Source organism: Dipodomys merriami, unplaced genomic scaffold (assembly GCF_024711535.1).
Source record: "Dipodomys merriami isolate MVZ:Mamm:240054 unplaced genomic scaffold, mDipMer1.0.p SCAF_993, whole genome shotgun sequence".
NCBI classification, from domain to species: domain Eukaryota; kingdom Metazoa; phylum Chordata; class Mammalia; order Rodentia; family Heteromyidae; genus Dipodomys; species Dipodomys merriami.
The window spans coordinates 13,587-19,296 of NW_027206616.1; the positions used below are offsets into that span (position 1 = coordinate 13,587).

Here is a 5,710-nt window from a genome sequence, read left to right on the forward strand (position 1 = left end):
AATATGAAAAAACTGCCATGAAGTATCTGTTTTTGTTAGCCCAGGGGCAACCTATTTTTAAGTGGAATTTGATGAGATGTGTGAAACCGAAAAGTGCTAAGACTCACGTTTTTTCTTCCAAGCAATAGTGGATCAAAAACAAGAGAAAGAATATAATAGAGATTATGCCTTCACAGGTATGATTATCTGGAATTTACAGACTCTAGAGGTGGGAAGACACACTTTGGCACAAAAGTTGGTACTTATAAGTGGCCAAAAGTAAGTCATATTTCCCAAACAAGGTAAATAAGTATGTCTGTAGCAATTCTTGTCCTTTTTCCAATTTTAGAGCAATAAAGGTATGGTGTTTGGAAAGGACTAGCTAGGCTCTGGTGGCTCATGTTCATATTGTTCAAAATCCTAGCTACTCAACAGGTTGATATTTGAGGAATAAGATTTAAAGCTAGCCTAGGTAGACAAATCTGAGACCCCCATCTCAACCAGCAAAAAACCAGAGTGGAGACATGGCTTGAATGGTAGAATGACAGCCATGAGCAAAATAGCTGAAAAAGACTCAAAGCTCTAAGTACAAACCTTAATACAGTCACATTTCTAGAATGTAACCACACACATATTTCTGACAGTTGCTTTGATACTCTACTTGTAGAGAGGAACAGTTGCAGTAGAGATTATGTAGCCCACAAAAGCTAAAAATTTAACTATCTGGCTCTTCATAGGAAATTGGCTAATACCCAGGGTTGTCCAGAGTAAATTAAAGAGCTGTTAATTTCTGAGTTCAGAAGGGCCAGTGGATCCAAGAGAAAGACTTGAACCATGGTGAAAGCTAGGAGCCCAGTTGACAGATCTGTTTAATATCTGGGCTGCAGCCTGCTTCAGACTGTTTACTTCTCTCTCCTATCAAGGGTCTTGGTTGAGAACAAAGAACTGAGCCAGTGATCACTGGTTGAGCAGATAGTCACTGGAGTTTTAGAAAGCTGAACAGCAGTTTTCTACTAATTCTGCTTTCTACCTGTAGTTGTGAGTTTTGTGTTTTGGTATCATCTCTGTACATTTCTCCCTTAATAATTTTGAACTTGTAGAAATGGAGACTGCTTTTAAGATTTTTTTTGAGTCACAAAGAACATACTTCACTGCTGAGTTGTTGCCTCCTTCCATCTTGTTGACCACATGACTTTTGTTTGTCTCTAGAACGTGACGTTTAAGATGGTCCTCTTTCATTCTGACAGCAGTAATAATGAATAGGGCTACAAATTCACTGTCACTGCCTATGGCCTGCCTGATGTTGCCGTGTCTTGTGGGTTAGACTTGCAACTCCTTGTTTCTCGACTAATGGGCCGCCTTGACTCTCAGTGCATGACACTCAAGTCTGTGCATCGTAAGTTCACAGTCTTGTCCCTTCCTTTTTCATTACAACTGTTTTGAAGAGCAAGGTAGGAACTCTCTCTCATAGATGGTCTCCACCTCACAAAAGAGCAAGGTATTAATAATGTTTCTTTTTTGTTTTCTTTAAACCAAATCAAAACAGTTTACCCACTGGACACCATTGGGAAGTTTCTTGACTCAGGCTTTGGCCCTATCACAAAATACGTTGTGGATGCCCTCTATGGAGGACAATTGGGAAATTGCTCTTTATAGCAGCATCATAGTCATTTTTAGAGATTTAAGTATATTCCAACTAGAAGGTAGAAATATAGTCATTTGATTGTTGTTTAAGTGAAATTTATGTGAACATAAATAGGTATGTGAATATATATATATTATCCTAAAATACATTAACCACCTTCTTATCATTTGTTCTAAGGGGTAGATTCATAGAATAAATCTTTTGGAGTATTTTATATCTATATAATTTTTAAAATATTTTTCTGATTGTAAAATCAAATATCATTCATCCTAAATGGTCACTTTCTGTTAGGATTTTAAAAAGAGGTAGCTAAGGAAGTACAGCAGTATGTACGTGGTGTTCAGGTAAGGGGTAGGTTTATTCATCATTCCGGCTGACACCAGGCCATCTTGGTCCTCAGCGTGGTGGGGAAAGGACTGGGAAAGAGAGCTTGAAGAGCTGGGAATAAGAGAGAAAATAGCTAGAAAAGAGAGCACCTGGGAAAGGTGGGAAAGAGAGAGCTAGGAAATAGAAGAGACCTGGGAAAGAGAAGAGAAGGAAAGAGCTGAGAAAGAGCTAGAAAAGAGCAGAGAAAGGGCATCTGGGCCTGGGCTAGGCCTTATCTAAGGTATGGGCGGAGAAAGTTGTGGCCACATCAAATTCAGATGTGACCTCAGCAGATGCAGATGTGACCTCTTCCATGTGTGCCAGTTGCCTAGATAACGCAAGTACTGGGTAGAAAATTTGCTGCATGCCTAGATAACGCAAGTACTGGGTAGAAAATTTGCTGCAAGGAGGGTGGAGTCTGCTTGCCATCCAGGAGCCGACTTTACACTTTCCAAAGCCTGTGTGTCTAATTTCCCTTAGGTTCTTTTTTTAAAAAAAATTTATTGTGAAAATACTGTACAGAGGGGTTACAATTACATTGGCAAGGCAATTAGTACATTTCTTATCAAGCATTGCTGCTACCTCCTTTGTTTCCTCTTCCCATCCCTCAACTGCCCCCCGCCCCCCGCCATCCTGCCAAAGTTGTAAAGTTCGTTTTTCAACATAACAATTTGTCCATCTCATTGTTGTAATGGGTCCACCTATATCACTATTTAAACGGTTTGTTTTTGCCCTTCCCCTCCACAAATTATACCAACATCAAATACAATGAAAGCAGGGATTATACCATGGGGGAGGGACATACAAAGCAACAAAGAAATGATCTTATAAATATGTTAGATACAATTGCAAGAAAGAAAAAACAACGTTTGACTACTTATCTTGGGGTTCATATCACCTAGCATCAACTTATCTGACCTTTTCTTCTTGTCTCAGACATAAACTAGTAGTTCAGATTTCAAACTGACAAATAAATGTAAGGAAGCCAACAAAAAAATTCAGTTCCTCTCATCTGATGATGCCTTTACAACAATGAGGAAAGAGTTCATCCTGCTAAGGAATTATGATAGGATATCAAAAAGAAAATTCATTCTTCTAGGTCTTCCATATTTTTTCAATGTAACCTAAATGATGTAAAACACAATATACTGCTCTGATACTTTTACGTTTTATCAGTTTTGCACATTTTCATATGGACTTCACCTCAGTCTACAACATTCCTTCATTATTCTGTCCCTGATATTTTTACACTACCACGACATAAGAACATTTTCATATGATTTTTATTATAAAAAAACTGTACAGAGGTGTCTCATTTATGAGAGCAAATAATGAGTACATTTCCTAACAAGCATTGTTCCCTCTTCCCACCATCCCTTCCCTCCCACCTCCACAAATACGCTCCCCTTCCCCCTTCCCCTGCCTAAATTGTAAAGTTCATTTTTCAGCAGAGTGTCTTGTGCATCTCATTGATACAATGGGTTAACCTGTATCCCTATTTAACCATTTTGTATTTCCCTTCTCCTCGTCAAATTAGAGAAACGTATACACAGGATGTAGGTGTACCAACTTCAAATACAATGAAAACAGGGGTTATAGCGTGCGGGAGGAACATATACAGAAACAAAAAAAATCATATTGCACATCATAAGTACATTAGAAACAATAACAAGAAAGAAAAAACATACTTGTGTCCCTGTCTTTGGGTTCATTTCCCTTAATATCATCTTATCTGCTCATATGCACATAGCTTTTGAATTATTCTGCTTATCCCAGACATATATTAGTTATTGAAAATAAGGGAAACCACGGGACCTATGTTTCTTTGGACTTGGCTTACTTCACTTAATAAAATTTTTCCAAGACTTTCCAATTCCTAACAAATTGGGTGATACCATTCTTTCTGATGGAGGCATAGAATTCTGTTGTGTATGTACACCCATATTTTCTTGATCCATTCATCTACTGAGGGGCATCAGGGTTGGCTCTATATCAGCTATTGTAAATAATGCTGCAGTAAACATAGCTGTGCTGGTAGTTTTAGTATGGTCTTGTTTGTGATCATTTGGGTAAATGCCCAAAAGTGGGATTGCTGGGTCATAGGAAAGCTTTATATGGAGTCTTTTGAAGAGCCTCCATACTGCTTTCCAAAGTGGTTGAACAAGTTTACATACCCACCAAGAATGCAGTAGAGTTCCCTGTGGCCACATACTCTCCAGCATCTGTTGTTGCAAAAATATGGAACATTTCACTAATTTGCATGTCAACCTTGCTCAGGGGCCATGCTAATCTTCTCTGTATTGTTCCAATTTTAGCGTATTTGCTGCCTAATTGAGCACAGAACATTTTTTATATATAAAGTGTAATTGATTTTCTTAAACTAGACAATTCAAAAAAAAAGTAAGTTCAAAAGAATTCTTGTGAAATTTTAGAACCATGTATTTCTTCTTCTTCTTCTTCTTCTTCTTCTTCTTCTTCTTCTTCTTCTTCTTCTTCTTCTTCTTCTTCTTCTTCTTCTTCTTCTTCTTCTTCTTCTTCTTTTTTAGCAATACAACAAACTGTTAAAACCATGTATTTCTTACATAAGCACACATTTAAGAATAAAGTCAAGATTGGCATGTCAAAAACAAAATAATTCCAGATATTTGTTGTTCAAGAGATGTATAAGAGGAGAAATTCATTTATTCTATACAAGGCACCTGTCATAATGAACACTGCAGCAAGTGTTAAGGTTTGTTAAGTTTTAAATGTATTTAATTTTGGGAATTTGCATATATATGCCAAAATTAGGACTGTTTGGCTGGTCATAAACTTTTCTATAAAGTATTTAAGGCTTATGGTAGCAGACATATGGTACTAATTATGTACCTTTCAGAGTTTATACAAACATTACCAATAAGAAATTGCAAAGTCTTTGAGTAAAGAAGCAGAGTGAAGAGTTAAGACTTTGTTAACCATATAGTTTCTTTAAATTTTTAGGGCTTCCTTACTTAACATGTTAGTGAGGAACAAATGATGATATAAGCCATATATAAATGATGAGATGAGCCATAAAAAGTAATCTTAGTGGTAATTTTAAAGACTACTCATAGCCTATAAAACTCTTTTTGAGGGGCTGGGAAGGTGGCTCAGTGGTAAAGCGCTTGCCTTGCATGCTTGAGGCCCTGGGTTCGATTCCTCAGCACCCATAAGCAAACAACAAGCCGGAAGTGGTGATGTGGCTCAAGTGGTAGAGCGCTAGCCTTGAGCTGAAGAGCTGAGGGGCAGCGCCCAGGCTCAGAGTTCAGGCCCACGACTGGACCCAAAATAAAAACCAAAACAAAATCCTCTTTTTGAACATCATAATCTTAGCCAGTTTTAAATGCACAGGAATATGAGAAAATAGTACACTGGTAATTGTTTGGTTTTTTATTTTATTAATCATTAATATTTAACTTTTGGTTTTCTTTATTTGTTGCAATGTTTCCCTTTTTGTAATATAATACAACTTTTTATAAGTCGTCATCAGGAGGTACTTTGAGAAGCTTACTGGGATGGCCAAAGATTTTTTATAGGTGCATGTGAGTTTACAAAGAAGAAAATTAAGAACAAAATATTTATTAAATAAATCATCAAGTACAGTCTGAATCAGGAGGGATGATAAATGTCCACACCCAAAATCTTAGCCCTCGTCGGAAGCGGCGGTATTACAGAGTTGAGACCACAAAACTGAGAGACTGT

The 5,710-nt window shown here is 37.4% G+C and overlaps 1 non-coding gene across 1 annotated transcript; it reads right to left on the reverse strand.

The window, feature by feature from the left end:
* Positions 1 to 4,222: 4,222 nt before the first annotated feature.
* Positions 4,223 to 4,329, reverse strand: LOC138822167 (U6 spliceosomal RNA). Its single transcript, XR_011370372.1, has one exon. It is a non-coding gene; the product is annotated as a U6 spliceosomal RNA (small nuclear RNA).
* Positions 4,330 to 5,710: the final 1,381 nt, after the last annotated feature.